The 20,714-nt window shown below is 44.0% G+C and overlaps 1 pseudogene; it reads left to right on the top strand.

Moving 5' to 3' along the window:
* The first annotated feature begins 3,173 nt into the window (after positions 1 to 3,173).
* LOC108491529 lies at positions 3,174 to 3,506 on the top strand (annotated as a pseudogene).
* Positions 3,507 to 20,714: the final 17,208 nt, after the last annotated feature.

The raw sequence follows: 20,714 nt of genomic DNA, 5'->3' as shown, positions 1-20,714 counted from the left end.
AATGGTGGCACCCTCTGAGAGAAGCAGGGAGAGAAAAGTCACAAGACCCTCACCTGCAATTATAGTCATTGCTCCCTTTTGGCTCCCTCATCTTGGAAGATGCTAAAATATATAGAACATGGAAAGTTAACTAAAGGGACTTCATGATGCAACCTCATGAGATTGTGACTGATGGGAGAGATTTTGCAGGGATGCAGCTGTGTTGTCACCCAGGCTCTTGTAAATAACCCTTCACCAATGCTCTGTAAATACACCAAATAAACTCACTGGGTGGCCAATCTAAACTTGGTGGAATTGTTATTTTGTCGATGCCTTATATGGGAAGAATAGTTATTGGTCCATGTCTCCCCAAGAAAGTTAGCAAAACAGCAAAGTCCTAGCCAGTTCCAGTGATTTCTTTCTTTTTTTAACATTTTTATTTGTTTGTCTGTTTATTTTTTTTTTGGTCTTTTTGAGACAGGGTCTCCCTGTAGCCCCAGGTGACCTGATACTTGCTGTATAGACCAGGCTGGACTTGAACTCACAGTGATCTGCCTGCCTCTGCCTCCCAAGTGCTGGGATTAAAGGCAGACATCACCACACCCAGCCTAATGATTTCTTTTTTGCATTATTTATATATCTGTGTGTGTGCCCATGTGCACACATGTGTGCACCGGTGTACATGTGGAGATCAGAAGACGACTTACAGGAGTTAGTTCTCTCCTTCCACCATGCAGATCTCAGAGGTAAAACTCAGGTCTTTAGGCTCAGTGGCAAACATCTTTACTACTGCGTCATCTCACCAGCCCATAATTATTCTTTTTAAATCACTTGCCGCTGTTATCATGAAGCTTTTTTTTTTTTTAATTTAATTTATTTTTTTAACTTTAAAAAAAAATTTTTTATTTTTATTTTATGTGTATGCGTGTATTGCCTGCATGTAGGTAAGTGCACCCGTGTCGTGCAATGCCCACAGAGGTCAGAAGAGGCTGTCAGAGCCCCTGGAACTGGAGTTACAGACAGTTGTTAGCTGCCATGTGGGTGCTGAGATTCGAAAACAGGTCTTTTACAAGAACAACTAGTGTTCTTAACCAATGAGCCATCTCTCCAGCCCCCATAAAATTTCATTTATGATTTTTATTTTATGTGTATGAGTGCTTTGCCTGCATGTATTTAAGTATAACGTGCACATGCAATGCCTGCAGAGACCAGAGAGGGCATCAGATTCTCTGGAACTGGAGTTACACATGGTTGTTAGCGTCCATGTGAAGGCTGGGAATGAACCCAGATTCTCTGGAAGAACAGCAAGTGGTTCTAACCGTCAAGCCATCTCTCCAGCCCCCTTTTTCTTTCTTTTTTTAAAAAATGTTTATTTTTATTTTATATATACGCATGTTCTGCTTGCATGTATTTTGTGCACCACATGTGTGTAGTGCCCTCAAAGCCTAGAAGAGGACACTAGTTCCCCTGGAACTAGAGTTATAGACAGGCCTGTGAGTTGCCATATGAGTGCTAGGAACCTGGATCTTGTGCAAGAGCAACAAGTACTCTTAACCACTGAGCCATCTCTTCAGCCCCATGAAGCTTTATTAACTGCTGAGCCATCTTTTCAGCCCCATGAAACTTTTTTAATTCACTTGGGGGTTAATGTCCTTTATATATTGATACTGATAATATAAGATAAAAATGTTATTTTTCATCAGACTTAGATTCTTTCTGATCATTTCATTGGACATGCAATTCTTACATAGGTTTCTTGGTGGGGGCCAGTAAGAAGAGGGAGGATAGAGAGAGGTATGCACTGAGTTGAATCATCCTTCCAGCAAGAGATTTATTACTATAGCAAACAGCTAGGGCAAAGGAAAGAGGCTGTGCACTTCAAGGAAGCAGGCTGTTCTACTTGGCTTTCTGTTGCTGTGATAAAACACCAAAAGCAACCTGGAGAGGAAGCTGTTTATTTGGCTTGCAGGTTACAGTCCATGATCAAAGGAAGCCAAAGCAGGAATTCAGGCACGGTTCCAGTTCCTGGAAGCAGGAACTGAAGCAAAGACCACAGAGGAACCGTGTTCATTGGCTTGCTCAGTAAACCTTTCTTATACAGCCCAGGCCCATCTGCCTAAGGATGGCAACCACCCACAGTGGGACAGCCTTTCTACATCAACTAGCAATTAAGAAAATGCCCCCAGGATAACTGGGGTGTGTTTATGTGTCCCTGCACTCAGGGACCCTGGCAACCAGTGGTTTCTATGGGTTCCAGGCAGAGGGAAGCCAGGATGGAGCAGATGCAGGATGGATGGTGCTGGGCCCAGGCGCCCACCCAGGGTTCTTGGCCCCAGCGGAGTTAAGGCCGTGCATTCTGTCCATCAGAGCTTCCTTAGCAGGCAACGGTTCCCAGAAGATGTTTTTCTCCCTCGGAGCCTCACTTTGCAGGTCTTATCTGTGCGTTTCATCCACTGACAGGCATGGGTTTGTTTGTGGTTCTTTTTGGGGTTTCTGGAAGTTAGGTCTCTAGTCCTACCCCCTAGCCTCTGCCCTGATTTTGTTGTGTAGTTGTCATTGAGTCTCTGCAGATTGGGTTTTTTTGTTTGTTTGTTTGTTTTTTGGTCTTTTTGAGACAGGGTCTCCCTGTAACCCTAGCTGGCCTGGATTCGCTATGGAGACCAGGCTGGCCTCGAACTCACAGGGATCTGTCTGCCTCTGCCTCCCAAGTGCTGGGATTAAAGGCAAGCGCCACCATGCCCGGCCAGATTGGATATTTTAAAAAATATTTTATTTATTATTTTTATTTTGTGCATATGAGTGCATTGCCTGCATGTATGTGGGTGCACCCATGTCATGCAATGCCGCAGAAGTCAGGAAAGGACTTCAGATTCCCCTGGAACTGGAGTTAAGGACCGTTTGTAGCTACCATGTGGGTGCTGGGAATCAAACCTGGGTCCTCTGCAAGAGCAATCAGTGATCTTAACTGCTAAGCCGTCTCTCCAGCCCCCAGATTGGATATTTTACCAGGCTCTCCTCCTTAGATAGCATGGTATAATTAGGTTTCCCCATCCATGAAATGCTAGTGAATTCCTCTGACAGACAAGAAAGAAGAAATGAGAGGTGACAAAGTGGGCGATTGTATTGTATGACTTTATATTGAGATTTTTGTTTGTTTCAAGGCCTGCTGGGAACAGGACCTCTAAAAGGTAAATATGTCTGGAAGTCTGTGGTGCAAAGCCACCTTTGCTAGCTATAAGCCAGGTCTTCAGAACCAAGGAGAGCATACAGCTCTTCTTAAAATCAAAGGTGTTTATGCCTGAGATGAAACTGAATTCTACTTAGGCAAGAGATGCACTTATGTGTATAAAGCAAAAAACAACACAGTGACTCCTGACGGCAAACCAAACAAAACCAGAGTAATTTGGGGAAAGGTAATCTGGGCCCATGGAAACAGTGGCATGGTTGGTGCCAAATTCCAAAGCAACCTTCCTATAAAAGCCATTGGACACAGAATCCAAGTGATGCTGTACCCCTCACAGATTTAAACTAATGGAATGTAAATAAAGAAAAGTGGATTTCTGCGCTCATTAAAAAAGAAAAAGAAAAAGCCCCACACATGCCCACAGGCCAATCCAATGGAGGAAAGTCTTCAATTGGGGTTCGTTCTTCCCAGGTGTATCAAGTTGACAATTGAAGCTAACTATGACACAGGTCATGTATATGTTAATATGTGGCCTATGCTATGTGACCAAGGTAGCCGAGTGAGGCTATGTGATGGGGTCACTCTTTCTCTGGGTATGGAAGCGGGGCTATAGTAATATGTGACCTATGTAACAGACAGTAGCCAGGTTGCCTCTGATTCTAGGGTAGCAGGAGTGGATGTAGGAGGGGGACTGGGTGTGTTCTCACCCTGTTTGCAACCTGTCTGCTTAGGGCCTGGTTACCTAGGAGGCCTGGGCTCTCCAACATTTACATTCTCCTGAAATAGTCCAAAGCTCTGTACTTTTTCTTATTCAGTTGCACACACATAATCATTCTCAATTAGTAACACTGTTCAACTAGCTCCCATTTGCCATTTACTTGGTGGAACTAATGTCATCCATGCTATCCCCTAAACCCTTAGCTCCATGTGGATATGACATTTTCACTTGGCTACTCAGTCCTTCTGCTGGGTAACCCAGCCAGGCACCAGAAAACACATGCCTTCATGGAGAGACTTCTGTTTATTTGCAGGTGCTCTGCCACTGAGCTAAACCCACATCCCTTCAGTGCAGGGATTTGATATCTTCATTCCATACAAGTGAATGATACATAAGACATCAGATAGAAAATGAAACCATCAGTCAGGGGAGGAACTACCTAGAAATATCTTCCCCCGTTACCTCCAGTGGCTCTTTAAAGCTACTGTGTGACGGATAGAGATGTGCTCAGTTGGTAAAGTGCTCACCTAGCGCTCATGAAGCCCTGAGCTGAATTCTCAGTATCAAACATATGGGATCTGGTGATACATGCTTGTAATCCAGCACTTAGGAGGTACTGGCAGGAGGATCAGAACTTCAAGGTCATCTCCAGCTACATTGGGAATTAGAGGTCATCCTGGGCTACATAAGCTCCTGTCACAATAAATATAAATAAATAGATAGCAGATAGATGATTGATAGATAGATAGACAGACAGACAGGTAGATAGATGATAGATAGATAGATAGATAGATAGATAGATAGATAGATAGATAGACAGATAGATGATAGATAAATAAGGCAGCTCTCCAGAAGCTGTTCTTGACTGTTTCTCATATGCTGATCCCAGTTCCCCAGGACACTGTGGAAGGCCAGGAGCATAGTAGGCAGTTGAACCCTTTGCCATTTGATGAAGTAAACAAGCCAACTCCACTTTTAATCAGAGAGCTGTGTGAAAAAAATGTCATATCTGCCAGAACACCAGTTTGTGGTTTTCAAAAGGGACAAATGGGTGTGGGCTGGATATGTGGCATAACTACCTAGGAAGAACTGAAATTGCCAGGCAGATGTCCAGCCAAACACCCTGATTAAAATCTGCTGCCTGAGCTTGAGCCTGTGTCTGCAAGTCCAGCTAAAAATAAAGGGCTTTGTGCAGCACTCTCTCCATGCCATCAGTCTGATGGCAGTGAGTCTGGGAAGAATAACCAGGCAAGAAGAGAGCAGAGCTCCTGGGCTGGCACTGTCATTGAAAACACAAGTTTTGCAGATGTTCTGGGCTTCAGTAGCCCTGTTAGAGACAAGGAGTTTGGTAGAAAGCTTACCTAACATGTGTGGCTCAGCACTTGGGCTGTGGCGGCATGAAGTTTGGATGTTCAAGGCCGTACTCAGGGACACAGAGTTTGAGACCAGCCTTGCCTGTATGAGACTCTGTCAGAGAGGAGGGGAGAAGAAGAGGGAAAGGGAGAGGAAGACAGAGAGGGAGAGGGAGAGGGAGAGGGAGAGAGAGAAGGAATAACAACTGTTCCCTCTTCCTTGAGCTGAGAGTGACTAAAACCAATCCACAAATCCCATAAGGAGTGCACTATAGTCCCAGAACTTTAGAGGACTTTAAAAAAACACTATCTAGCTGGAGTGTTTTACAATACATTTTGTGTTCAATTAGACCAAAGCCTGTGTAATAGCCATCAACCATTTGATGGCATTTGCTCCAGTACATAATCTACAATTAACCTACATGTCACAGGCACTTCAGATGAGGGAGAAGTTAGATCTTGAAGGCAAGACAAGGACCAGCACCCAGCCTGAGGACTAGGAGGTAGGAATGAGACAGGCTTACTGCAGAGCCGGAAAGCCAAACTGCAGATGGAATCAACTTGAGTCGGTGAGAGATGCTGTCTCAAAACATTAGGTGGAGAACAATTGAGGAAGGCCCCCAACATCAACCTCTGGCTTCTAAATACATGTGCACATATGTGGGGGCGGGGGGAGAGAGAGCGAGAGAGAGAGAGCTGAGCAACTTTAAAGCAACAATAAAATCGGGGGGAGGAGGTATTAGGGAAGAAATCTACAGAGTTTTCAAACAGCAGTAGATCAGCAAGATTAGCCTGAGAGCCTGAGAATGGAACAGTCTGGTCAAGGCATCTCTGACCCAAGCTGAGCAGTGGTGAGAAGTGAAAACACAAAGAGGAGAAACAGCGTGGAGGGGAAAGCTAGGCTGGGAGCACCTCCCAGTGGAACAGCCCTCACGCCATGGTGCTCCAGATCCAGACCGCAAGCACAACAAAATAAACTGAAAAGACCAGACAGCGCACTGGTTACATAAGCGGAGATGCCCTTGCTGACGTGCTTGAGCCTGCCTGACAAAAAGGGTGTTTGTGTTCAACTGACTGCATGTTCCTCTGACTGCTGCCTTGGGATCTTCCTATATCCTAAACATTTAACATCAAAGTCCCTGCTCGCTAGGTTTGCAGCAAGCATTCTGTGTTGTCTTTTTGGTGTGTTGCTTGTGGAGCTCTGAAGCTCAGATAGGAGAGTTGTTTTTACACTTCATCCTCAGTGCTGTTCTCAATTCCAGCTCCATTCCAGCTGCAGAGGCATGATGTATTTCCAATGGGGTACACTAGGTGGCAGACGGCTACTTCCCCTCCATCGCATTCCCAAAAAACCACAAGCCAAAGTGTGGAAAAATGAAGACAGGCCTGCTTCTCCTCTGCTTGTCCTCTGGTCTCACATAAGGAAATGTACAGGATCCCGCTCAGTCTCCAAATGCCACTGAGGAAAGTGAGGGAAAAGTTAGACTTTTGAGACAGGATACAGACACCCTTATGGGGAGGGTTTCATTCTTTAACTTTTCTCAGCTTATGTTTTAAGTGTTGGCCAGTAGAAAACTCTGGAAAGAACAGATAGTAAAGATAGTAACCATGGTATTGTGAAATGAGACCCTGTTGGTATTAACGCATTAATTAATTGATCAACTTGTGTGTGTGTGTGTGTGTGTGTGTGTGTGCTCAAGTATGTGCACATGCACGTGGAAGCCAGAGGTTCATGTCCGGGTCTTCCTCAATCCCTCTCCACTTTGTTCAGAGACAGTCTCTCACTGAAGCTGGAGCTCACCTGTAAGGCTGGATGGCTCTCAGAGCTCTAGGGATCCTCCTGTCTCCATCTCCTCAGTGCTGGGATTACAGGACCGTGTCACCACACCCAGCTTTTTACATAGGTTCTGTGATTGAACTCAGGTTGTCATGCTTGCAAAGCAAGCATTTTACCAACTTAGCTAATCTCCCCAGTCCTATTAACTCACTTTTCTGATCAGGGTTAGGGCAAGTCCGGATGGGAGGGGCAGCAGGAATACCCGGGTGGAAAGGGAAATCAGGCTGAAAGGTGAAAGGTCTTAAGTGAGGCTCTGCCAGCCTCAGAACTGCCCTGGCTCCTGGCTCCCCAGCGAGGGCTGAGAAACACTAATAAGCATGGCATTCAGGAGACCTGGATAGACTCATTCTGCCCCCAGATTGGCCAGTACTTCAGTTAAATAGAGATGTGCTGGTGAGGGACTTCAGACCTGATGTTGGGCTTTGGAGTGTGGAGTAATGAAAGTTTACACTCCCAAAAATCTAAGGAAGAGGGTAAAATATGTCTGCATATTCTTTTTCTTTCTTTCTTTTCTTTTTTTTTTTTTTTTTGGCTTTTTGAGACAGGATCTCCCTATAGTACCAGCTGACCTGGAGCTTGAAATGTAGACCAAGCTATCCTTGAACTCACAGAGATCCTATGCCTGCCTCTGCCTCCCAAGTGCTGGGACTAAAAGCATGAGCCACCATACCTGGCTAAATATCTGCATATTGTAAAGGATTCTGGCAAGTAGTTTCCTTGTTCCCACTCTCTAAATATATCTAGGAAGCAACATAAGTATCATTTTCTTTGAATGTGATATTTGGATGAGAAGTCTTTGGAAAAGTCCCTTCTCTGTTTAGGCAATTATTTGGTTTTTGTTTTTTCCCCCAGTACTGGGAATTGAATCCAAGACCTACTTCCTGCTGGCAAGACAAACAGCAGCATGGGCTATATTTATATTCCCAGGACCCTTTACTCTTATTTTGAGACAGGGTCTCACTAAATTACTCAGGCTGGCCTGGAACTCAACTCTAGGCCAAACTGACCTTGAACTTCTGATTCTCTGGGCTCAGTCTCCTGACACAGGCCTCCCTTCACCAGGCCCAGCTTGAGGATTTTTTAAAAATTGAATAAGCAAAAAGAGTTCTTTAAGGATAATGAGATTATATTTAAAACATGTTTCAATTCTACATATTTTCTTGAGCCTCTGGAGGCTCACAATAGCCTGGGATTTTCTTTGATAAACTTCACAAGAGAACAAAGGAACCTCTTATTCCAAGCCATGTTCCCCAGCCGGATTCCTGCACTGTCCTCCTGCCCTTCTACTTCCTCTTTCTTGCTCTCAGGCTTGATCATTGTGTGCAGGCAGAAGGCAGTCTGGCCCTGCAGTGTTCAGGTAGGGACCGCTCACTGCCCCACCAGCTCCACAGGTACATCTAAGCCACGTGACTTTGGGTAAGCCCTCTATTTGCGCCCTACTTTCCATTGAGAGGGTGCCCCAGTTATTGCAGTTGGCTGGGTGTCCCGGAACTGGGAACTAGTGTGCTGGCTGGAATGAGGCAGCCTTGCTGTGCGTGTGATATGGGCTAGGCCGAGTCCAAAGCGTTTGCTGTGCAGGGAGGGTTTCCACGCCCTGCCCTTGGTGCAAAGCGTTTGCAGCACCATATCCATTCAGCTCCAGTTGGGGAGCTGAAAGGCTGCTCCGGAGGCCTGCAGCTGCGTTAACAAAGGACTCTTCCCTTGGCCAGCAGAGAAGACCGTGACCAGTGGCACAAAGTTTATGTTAGGGTGATGTCACTTTCCAGTCTTCCCGGGAAGCAAGCGGCTTGTGCTTGTGAGTGGTATGACCATATATAGAGAGAAAACGGCCTGGTGGAAGGAAAAAAAAAAAAAAAAAAAAAAAAAAAACAGGCGAAGCAGCCGGTTGAGAAGCCTGAGTCAGCTGCCGTAGGTAGGAGGGGCTGTGCCCAGGGTCTGGAGGAAGTTGGCCCTGGGCTGACAGCATTTTACTAACTGGTAGGTGCGATGATGAAGACAGAAAAGAGAACCTTGCAAACGGCATCATACCCAGGAAATCGAACTGCCAGAGGGGGTGGGAAACAGGTACCAAAATTAGGGAGAACTGATGAAAGAGACTTTCCACATCTTATTAAAAATAAGATGATGCTATTACCTTTATTTTAGATTTTAGTCTCTCTCTCTTTTTTTTTTCTCTCTCTCTCTCTCTCTCTCTCTCTCTCTCTCTCCCTCTCCCCCCCCCCACCCAGTGCTGAGGCTAGGCCAAGGTCCTGGGACATGCCAGGCAAGTGCTCTACCACTGAACTGTATCCCCAGTCTGCTTTATTATAATTTTTCCATAGGAAGCAAAGAATATTCTAAACGGAATACTCAGCCAGAGGTTTGCTAAAGCCTGTTATAACGGGAAGCTGAGGTAGGAAAATCAAAGTTGGCCGAGGCTGACATTTTGAATTCCAGGTCAGACTGGACTACAGAGTGAGACTCCATCTAAAATAAAATAAAAGTCTGGCTTATGATCTAAAACAAAAATCCTCGTGACCATGAAGCACTGCTAAAAGTGAAAAAGCACAAACTCAGTTACAGATCATACACAAGACAGCCTAGCTGACCAAGAAAAGTGAATTTTAGTTTGTTTTGTGTTTTGAGCCAGGGTCTCCTACAGCTCAGGCTGGTTTCAAACTCATTGTGTAGCCAAGGACGACTTTAAACTACTGATCCTCCTGCCTCCATTTTATTTTAAGATTTTTTTAAAAATATACTTTTTTACTTATTTACTTATCTATTTATGTATATGAGTGTATTGCCTGCATGTAAGTGCACCTGTGTCCTGTAATGCCTCCAGAGGTCAGAAGAAGGTGTCAGATTCTCCTGGAATGGGAGTTACAGTCAGTTGTTAGATGCCATGTGGGTGCTGGGAATCAAACCCAGGTCCTCTGCAAGAGCAGCCTGTGCTCTTAACTACTAAGCCATCTCTATAGCCTTGATTTATTTTCTTTTATATTAGGTGTATTAGTGTTTTGCCTGCCTGTAAGTGCACCCATGTTATATAATGCCCACAGAGGCAAGAAGAGGTGTTGAATCCCTGGAAGTGGAGTTACAGTTGTTAGCTGCTATGTATGTGGGTGCTTAGAAACAAACCTGGCTCCTCTGGAAAAGCAGCCAATGCTCTTAATAGCTGAGCCATCTCCCCAGCCCTGCCTCTACTTCTTACGTGCTTGGATCACTGCCATGAGTCACCACACCTAGCTTGTTTGGTGCTAGGGATGGAACCCAGGACTTTTGCATGATAAGCAAGCACTGACACCCCTCCCCCATCCCAGCCTCTATCACCGATTTTGACCAGACAGGTTTCAAGAGATCAGGACTTGGATGAATGTGTGGAAAAGACTGGAAAACGTTTCCATTTATTCCTAGCCTTTGGCTTTTTGCTAACACAGGCACAGCACACACTTCTCAATTTTCCAGTAATAAAGTTTTTAGACAATCTGTCCCTGCTTGGTTTCTAGCACTGTATTCACGTCTTCAGTGATTATGCTGAAAATCTTTTAGAACCTCCAGGAAGAATATATTCTCAACTTTTAAATGATTCTGTCATACCCTACTATCACCTGATGATCAGTATATAAGTATAGTCTATCATTACCACATGATAATAAATTATACATGTTTAACAAGAATTTAAACAGCACTGAGTAACTAGAATGAGTCCATGGCTTGTTCTTAAATTCCATAAAAATGGAAGAAAAGGGGCTGAGGATATAGCCAGTTGGTAGAGGGCCATCTAGCATGTGTGAAGCCCTGGGTTTGATCCCCTGCATCTCATAAGTCAAACATGGTGATGTATGTATGCCTGTAATTCCAGAGCTCAGCATTCAAGTAGTGGAGGCAGGAGGATTCAGAGTTCAAAGTCATCCTCAGCTACATCAGAACCTAAGAAGTTTCAGCCAGCCTGTACCACGTGAGATGCCGTCTCAGCAAAAGAAAAGGAAAAAGGAAAGCTTAGACTCTCAGTCTGGTTAGGCAGTGCCTACTATGCCTGTCATGCCTATGCCTGCCTAGCTTTCTGCCTATCTCTAAGCAATCGTGAGCATGCTCTGTACAGCATGCAGACTTTAGGAGTGACCAGGTCCTACTTGGGCCCCACTGTGATTGATTCTAACATGTTCCTTCCAAACCTCCAGGCCTCCAGCTTGATGGTAAGAGGAGTGGTGGGAAGAGCTTGAGAGGCAGCTCAGGCAGAAGGGCTGCTACTCAATAAGGCCCATGTCCAGGGCTGCAGTATGGTCCCTTGCTCTTCTGCTTTCTACAGTGCAAGGACTCAGTGGGCCCTCCGGAGGAGGCAGTACTAAGATGCCACCTTGCGAACCTTGGGTGCTGAGAGCTGCCCTCACTGGACAACCTGACCACCCTCCAGGACTAAGACAAGTGATTTCTATTCTTCACAAATTCCTCAGAACATCTATTGCAACTCGAGTTTTCCCACCAGACGCAGCAGGACTGAGTCTACCCAGAGCTCATCCCTTCAGACAGCAAGTTTCCTCACATCCCTCTGTGGAACCTTCATTAGACCAGTTTTTGTGGGGTTTTTGTTGAATTTTTGTAAATTTCATACAGAGTCCCAGGGGATCCGACAGCCTCTTCTGACCTCCGTGGGCATTGCATGGCATGGGTGCACTTACCTACATGCAAGCAATACACATATACATATAAAAAAAATTTTTTTTAATTAAAAAGAAAAAAAAAAATCTCAATCCATCTTAATCACCTTTATAACCCCTCCCCCACTGGTACCCTCCCATAGTGTCCCCACTGGAATTCATACATTCTGTCGTTTGTGCTAAGTTCTATCGTGTCAAATTAGTGTCCCCAGACATCCTTCAGTGCAAGTTCATCTGCTGAGGTCTAGTCAGCCTATCTAGAGTCTCTCACTTGAGGAAGATCAGCTCGTCCTCACTCAGCAATAATCAGTTGCCAATATTTCTTCAACTGAAATTGGAGTCAGCTGTCCATTCCTCCAGCTCTATCCTGGGATTTTGTCTGTTTGAGTTTGCAGGGTCCTGTGCATGTTGACACCATTGCTGTAGATTCATATGAGCAAGGTCCCAGGAGCTTGTAGGATTCTACTTCCATATGGTCATGCACCACCTCCCTGGCTCTTACAATCTTTCCACCCCCTCTTCCACAATGGTCCCTGAGCCTTGGGTGAGTATAGATTAATAAAGGAGTCCTGTCCAAAGACTAGCATTCTGCAGACTCTTAGTCTTTATGCTTTGACCATTTGTGACCTTTTGTGTTCTTGGCCCTCTGCTGCATGAGGGAGCTTCATTAATGAGAATTGAGAGATTCATTAGTGTCTGCTTTACCCCTTGTTCTATGTTCCATGAGCCTTAGGTGTAGAGGTTGCATTGTAGATGTGCCACTTAGACTTGGACAATTCATAGATAATGTCTGTGTGTGACCAGTTGTAGAACCCTGTAAGAGTCTCCATCTAGTGCAAAAGAAACTTCTTTGATGAGTGATGACTGGTATATTTGTCTGTAAATATAAGGATACATATTTCATACATAGTAAGAAATTACATTAGTCTAGGGATGTGACAGTCTTGGGGTTTTCTCTAAGATCTATGACCTCTCCGGTCATGTGTATTTGGCTGTTTACAGTACCACACATGAGTTTCCTCCCATTTAGTGGGCTTTTAGTCCAATTAGGTAGCTGTTGATTGCCCCCCAAGATAAAAGTGCCACAACTGCACCAATGTTGTATGCTGTGCCGATCACTGATGTGGTTAATTGGTCTTGAAGCTGGTGTTGAACCATCAGTTGATGTTCTCCCTTAGGACCTTGCCCAGTGCTCTCCAAAGCTATGAGAGCTAGCCTTCAAGGGAAGTGGCTTCCAGGTCAGTTCCAGCTCCATTGCTCCAAATCCTGTGTCTGAAGTGTGTTCTGTCTTCAGCAGTAGGGTCTTATACTCAAGTTCTGGGAGGCCATCAAGGGTGTAGCAATAGCCTGTGTAATTTTGAGAGTCTCTTGGACTACCCTGGCCAACAATTCAAAGGTTTCTCCTGTCTGGTACTGTTTCTTGTCATGTAACCTTTAGCTATACACATGGCTCACATAGAGATATTGTGTAATTTGTGATTAGGTTATTGGACTAATATAATTTCTTCTGGTTTTTTATACTATCCTCTCTCTCCCCATCTAACCCTTCCACCATGACCTCCCCATTTAAAGTGTCTCCATTTTCCCCATTTCTCCCTTGATAATACCAGTCTCCTATGGTCCCACCTTTCTTGAGCTCCTTCTTTCCTTTTAACCCCAAAGTTCCTTGTATAATTCTCCCTCCCTCCTTCCATTTAAATACCCCCATTATATCCATTTCTCCCTTAGTAACACCTGTCTCCTACTGTATTTCTCTCTCAGGTTCCTTCTTTCCCTTTACCTCCCTGGTTCCTTTTCATTATCCTGGTTCCTACAGTTACATCAGGATACATACTCACATATAAGGATTTGATGCTACAATCCACGTATGAGGGAAAGCATACTTTTTTTGTTTTGTTTGAATCTGTGCTACTTCACTCAGCACAACAGTTTCTAATTCCATCCACTGCCTGCAAATTTCATGATTTCATCTTTCTTTACTGCTGAGTATAACTCCATTGTGTAAATGTACCACAATTTCATTATCCATTCATCAATTGAGGGGCACTTAGGCTCTTCCATCTCTTAGCTATTGTGAACAGAGCAGCAACAAACATAGATGTACAAGTATCTCTGCAATAGAATGAGTCCTTTGGGTATATGCCAAGGAGTGGTATTAACTGGGTCAAATGGTAGGTTCATTTTTAGATTTTTAAGAATTCTCCACACTGCTTTCCATAGGGGTTGCACGAGTTTGCAATCCCACCATGAGCATCCCCCTTTCTCCACATCCTTACCAGCATTTAGTATCATTTGTTCTCTTGATCTTAGTCAGCCTGACTGGGGCAAGATGAAATCTTAAAGGAGTTTTAATTTGCATTTCCCTAATTACTAATGTTGTTGAACACTTTTCTTAGCCATCTTTATGTCTTTCTTAGCCATCTTTATGTCTTCTTTTGAGGATTCTCTGTTCAGATCCTTAGTCCATCTTTTAAATGGGTCACTTGTTTTCTTGATTCTTCCTTTTTTGAGTTCTTTATGTATTCTGGATGTTAAACCTCTGTCAGATATGTGGCTGGTGAAGATTTTCTGCCATTCTGTGGGTTTTCTCTTCTCTTCCTTGGTTGTTTCTTTTGCTGTACAGAAACTTTTTGATTTAATGAGGTTCTACTTGTTGATTCTTGACCTTAATTCCTGAGCAATTGATGTTTGATTTAGGAATTCCTTTCCTACACCCATATCTTGTAGGTTACTGCCAATGTTTTCTTCTAACAGGTTCAGAATTTCAGGTTTTACATTGAGGTCTTTCAGTCATTTGGAGTTGACTTTTGTGCAAGGTGAAAGATAAGGGTCATTTCTCAAGGTTTCATTCTTGTACATGTAGAGATCCAGTTTTGCCAGCACCATTTGCTGAGGATGCTCTCTTTTCTCTAGTGTGTTCTTGCCACCTTTGACAAATATTAGGTGGCTGAAATTGCGTGTACTCATGTTTGGGTCTTCAATTATGTTCCATTGCTCTATGGATCTATTTTTGTGCCAGTGCCACACCGTTTTCATGACTATAGGTCTGTAATGCAGTTTGAAATCTGGTATAGTAATCTCCTCAGCAGTGCTCTTTGTGCTCAGGGTTGCTTTGGCTATCTGGGGTTTTTTGTGCTTCCATATGAGTTTTAGGATTTTTTTTTTTCTAATTCTGTGAAGAATGTCATGGGGATTTTGATTGGCATTGCATTGAATCTATAAATGGCTTGTGGTAGGATGGTCATTTTCACAATATTAATTCTTCCAATCCATGAGCATGGACGGTCCTCTCATGTTGTCTTTAAACTTTCAATGTTAATTTAATTCTCTTTTTTAAAAACCTGAGTGTAGTGGTACATGCCTATAATCCCAACACCTGAGAGGTAGAAGCAGGAGGATCAGAAGTTCAAGGTCATGGTCCAAGCTGGCCTCAGTTCGCTTTATGTTGGACAATGGCCTTGAACTCCTGATTCTCCTGCCTCCACTTCTTGAATTCTGGAATTAAAAGCATGCACCACCACACTCAGTTTTACGCAGAGCTGGGTCTTGAACCTGGGGCTTCCTGCATGCTAGGCAAGTGCTCTACCAACTGAGCCACAGGCCCACTCCCCACAGCCATCTTACTCAGTAAATTTTTATTACTGGGCCAAGAACAGGACAGTGGCATGGAACATGTAAGCACATGCAGGAACTCCTGAGGATCACCTGGGCCTTTAGAAGTCCACAGGGCACAGCTTGAAAATGAACCCCTATTTCTATCCTTTTTATTCCCTCAGGTGGCCAGCCGTCATTCTTGACACTGAGTCCTTTGCTAATGATAGTACTATCATTTTCTTCCAAATAAATTTACTTACCTTGCTACTCTTGCAAATCTGTGTGAGCCCTTGTTTTCAATTCTCTGGATTGGAGGCTATGGTAATTAGCTTCAGTTGTCAACATACCTGGAATCTCAATTGAGGAATTTCCTCCATCAGATTGGCTTATGGCCATGTCTGTGGGGGATTATCTTGATGACTAATTGATGTAGGAGGGCCCAGCCCACTGTGGGCAGTGCCATCCCTAGGCAGGTAAGTCCTGGCTATGCAAGAAAGGTAGCAGAATGGGAGTGTTCTTCCAGGAAGCCAGGAAGCAGTGTTCTTCCTTGGTCTCTTCAGTTCCTGCCTCAACTTCCTTTGATGATGGACTATAACTTGTAATTTTTTTCTCCCCAAGTCATTTTTGGTCATAGTGTTTATCACAGTAACAGAAGGCAAACTAGAACAGAGGCCAAGAACGTGGAAACACCCAGCTCAGACTCCAGCCACTTATAGCATTATGCTAGGTTTATACAGTGCTGGGGATAGAACTCAGGTCTTTCTGCATTAGGCAAGCACTCTACAAACTGAACCCCAGCCAGGAGTACAAAAGTCAGGAGTGGTGGCACACACCTTTAATCCCAGCACTTGGGAGGCAGAGGCAGGCGGATCTTTGTGAGTTTGAGGCCAGCCTGGTCAACATAGTGAGTTCCAGGACAGCTGGGGCTACAAGGAGACCCTGTCTCAAGAAAGACAAAAAAAAAAAGAAAAAGAAAAAGAAAGAAAGAAAATGTACAAACAACGGTGATATGCAAATGATAAATAATAAAATAATGCAGGTCCTTCCAGAAATTTCAACATGAGTTTTCTGGTTCAATTTGACCTTCGTCACACTTTTCCTTTGAGCAGCAGCTGCTTCTGAGCCTCGGGCTCTACACAAGCCTGGCCCTCTCTGTGCAGCCTGCAGTGCTGTGCCCCCAAGCCACAGTGCCGACCTCTGACTTCATTCTGGGGAATCGAACTTAGATCCTCATGATTGCAAAACAAGTACTTAACTGACTGACCTATCACCCCAGCCCCTTTCTTTAATTCTGGCCACGATGGAAGGATATCATGTATTTGCAAAATGTGGGACATGAGTCTGTTTTAAAAATAATATCTCCCACTCAAATCAGCAACAAGGCATCAAAAGGCCTTGGCCTCTTCCTGCTGGTCTCTTCCTGCTTCTAGAACCCACAAGCTGTTTTTCCTTTGGAAAGCTTTCCTGCCCACTCACTCCCTCACTAAGCTGAACCAGGTGTAATTCTCAAGGCTCTTAAGAGAATAGTATGTATGTTCAATGGGACTGGATTTCAACTTTACCTAATTTTTCTTTCCACTTCATTTTTCCCTTTCTTTTCTCTTTTTTCAAATATATATTTTTATTGAACTTTTGTGCATTTTATACATCTTAGTCATACTTAGACCCCACCTCTATCTGTAACCCCCCATAGACCCTCATAGATACCCTGCATTCTGTCATGTATACCAAAGCCTATCAACTCATTTATGTCCCCAGATGTCATCTTTCCACCTTATTTTTAATAACAGTACGTTTACAGAAAATATAGAAAGTACAAAGAAGAATATAATGAAGGTACAAATCAGACTTGGTCTCACTTCTGCAGCCCAGAGCACCCCTCATCTCATTCATCCTGTGTTTACCTTTTCAGATGCTTTTAGTTAGAAGTAAGAAAGGCAGCCTGGACTCAACTACTAGGTTTAAACAATAGCAAATGGGACTGGGAATATAGCTCAGTTGGTTGAGCTCTTACACAAAACACTGAGTTTCATCCCCAGCATGACATAAAACCAGTACTTGGGACATGAAGCCAGAGGATCAAGGTTCTACATATTGAGTTAAAGACCAGCCTGAGCTACACGAGACCTTGTTTTTAAAAAAAAAAAAAAAAAAAAAAAAAAAAAAAATAAAAAAAGGAAATAATTAGCTCACATAATAAATTCAGAAATAAGATGATTAATATGTATGTGTGTGTTGTCAGGGACAGAATCCAGGGCCTGGTACATGTGGGTAAGTGTCCTATCACTCAGCTACACCTCCAGCACCAAGGTGACTTTTTAAATAAAGATTTTATTTTCATTTATGTGTACATGTGTGTGTATGAATGTCTACAGGTGCCCCTACAAGCCAGAAGTGGGTAGTAGATCCCCTGGAGCTCGAGTTATGATCTGACGTGGATGCTGGAAACTAAACTTGGGTCCTCTGAAAGGGTGCTTTTAACCACTGAACCTTCCCTCCAGCCCCCAAAAGATGACTTCTTTTTAATTAATCAATTAGTCAAATTTTTAGATATATGAATGTTTTGCCTACATGTATGTAAATACACCATGTGTATGTAATTCCTGAAGAAACCAGAGAGGGTCTTAGACCCCCTGGAACTGGAGTTAACAGACAGTTGTTATGCACCATGTGGGTGCTGGGAACCAAATCCAGGTACTCTGCAAGAGCAGCCAGTGCTCCCAACACTAAGCCAGCTCTCCAGCCCAACAGGATAACTCATCAAAGATCATTCTCTAGGTATGACAAAAAGAAATGAGTCAAACAATTTTAATATTGCTTAAATGCTATTATGAATACAAAATGAGATCTAGGATTGTAACTCAGTAGAATGCTTGCTTAGCATGCATGAAGCCCTGGTTTCCATCCTCAGCACTGAATAAACTGGGCATAGTGGTGTGTACCTGTAATCCCAGTATTTGGGAGTTGGAGGCAGGAGGATCAGAAGTTCGAGGTCATCCTCAGCTACATAACAGGTTCAATGCCAGTCCTGACTCAAAAACAAAAGGACAAAATGAGATTGAGCTAAAGTACAGCTATATCCAAGTAGGATTTCAAATCTGTGTACGAATCCGGGAAATAGACAGTGTGGGGAGATGACTAGAAGGAGATAAGCATTTGGTAAATGCACTTTTCCCCACCCACCTGCAGTCAGTGACTGTAGCTGACTTACCAGCAGGTAGGCAGGCTGGCCTCTGGGCCCTTTCCATCATTCTGCCTTCCTCAGCATGCCCCAGCCCTGGCTGTCTGTGATGGCCTGCACAGTTGATAAAACAGCACGCTCACACCATTACTTCAAAGAAGCAGGACTGTGATGCCTACAGTTCTTTTAGTGATAGAAAAGCACAATTCCAGAAGCCCTCCCCTCTAGGGCTGTGCCCCTCCTCTGAAGCTGCAGCCCTGCCTCTCAGGCTTCCGACCCCCCCTCTCAGATTTTGCTGCCACCCTCAGTCTCAGGCTGCCTGCTGGAGTGAACCACATAACCACATTCCCATGCTCTGGGATGTCACCTGCAGAGAGCCCCCTCTACCGTTCCCACTCAGTCTCTAGGCAGGGTTGGGCCAGGAGCTGTGTCAGGCTGGAAGCCTCAACAACTACTGGATGAGAAAGCAGAGAAGAAATGGCTGGCTCCGGCAGACTAAGAGGTGGGTGAGGCTAGGAAATCAGGCTTTCCAAACACAAAATTTCCTGTCAATGAATATTTGGGGGGGAAACAAGTTTTTAACTGAAAGCACAAAAGTATCAGTTTATTTAACAAGTTCCCTTTTGTTAGACATCTAGGGCAATTCCATCTGTCTGTGTCATAAATCACTCAGTACTTTGTCCTAAAACTGCTAGATTCACATCTATAAATCTATGGCCTTGAGCAGTGTTGTTCCTTTTTGCTGAAATAGGTTTTATCATTTACTGTTACAGATGACCTTATGTTTGCTCACATGCCATCAACAAATCAAAAAAGTTTTCAAATACTGGATTTGTAACATATACTATGTAGCCTTTATTTATTTTTATTTATTTATTTATTTATCTATTTATTTGAGACAGGATCTGTAGTTCAGTCTGGTCTCAAACTCATTGATAGCAGAGAATGACCTTGAACTTCTGATCCTCCTGCCTTCTCTACCTCCCAAGTGCTAGGATACAGGCATGCACCACCACACACCCTTTACATGGTCCTGCAGCTGGAGCCCAGGGCTTCCTGAATGCTAGGCAGAGCACTCTACCAAATGAGCTGCATCCCCAGTCCTGGGTGGCATATATGCTTTCTTTGCTATTCCTTCCATCTCCTCCTCCTCTTCCTTTTTTGTTGTTGGCTTTTTCTTTAGGAATGAGTCTCATTATGTAGCACAGGTGACCTCATGATCCTTCTGCTTCAGGCTCCCAAATGCTGGGATTTCAGGTGCACACCCCCTACCTGGCTACATAAGTACTTTGTTAACCTCACGTCCCAACACTAGAAGACCTCTTGGCCAGTTCATTTAACAAATACTTATTTGTAATTTTGCCAGGTCCCCTGAAGAGTCAGTGTCTGCCTTTTTATGCCTTATAGCTCAGTAGCTTTTCCCCCTGAATCACTCCATGAGAGAGAGCTTTAGATTCCCAAAACTGCTTTATTCACACCTTTGTTTATTATTTACTAAGCCTCACTCATGTGCCAGGCCCCGTGTGGAAAACAGGTGTGCTATACCCTTGTAGAACTCGGGGACCTTCTTATATACTAAGAAAGAAGACCCAGAGATCTTTCAAATGGTTCCTCTAATCTTTTGTTCCCAAGTCCTTGTCACTTAGAAAGGAAACATCTGGCCTCCCTGCCCTTTCTGAATATGCTTGAGAGAATAATCAATGCGTTTTCTCACCTTTGGCCTTGTCACTGACGTCATATGCACTAGGGCTATTTCAACAAAGAGCTAGACTGGCCAGAAAGTATAATTGCACAAACTTTATTTCCTGATGCAGCTTTGGCCAGCAGATTAGGCCGGAAGCTATGCTCACGGTGAGCTTTGTGGCTGTGTCTCTCAGTCTGGGCTGAGGTCTCTAACCTGCCACAGCCTTCTCTCTGGTTCCTGGACTACACCACACCTGTCTCTGCTGAAGGACTTTGTTCAGAATGGAGTTTTCCAGGGCAGACTTTCCTCCTTAAGAATGGGACTTTTTTTTTTTTTTTTGGTCTTTTTGAGACAGGGTCTCCCCGTATCCTCAGCTGGCCTGGAACTCACTGTGTAGACCAGGCTGGCCTTGAACTCACAGAGATCCGCCTGCCTCTGCCTCTGGAGTGCTAGGATTAAAGGCATGTGCCACCATGCGGGGCAAGAATGGGACTTTAATATATAAGCAATTGTATCTTTTCCCAAGTGAACTTGGTTAAAATACGAAA

This window comes from Nannospalax galili, unplaced genomic scaffold (genome assembly GCF_000622305.1).
Source record: "Nannospalax galili isolate Female #2095 unplaced genomic scaffold, S.galili_v1.0 scaffold123, whole genome shotgun sequence".
NCBI classification, from domain to species: Eukaryota; Metazoa; Chordata; class Mammalia; order Rodentia; family Spalacidae; genus Nannospalax; species Nannospalax galili.
The sequence above is the reverse complement of the archived record's forward strand: the minus strand, read 5'-3'. Positions and strand labels throughout refer to the sequence as shown.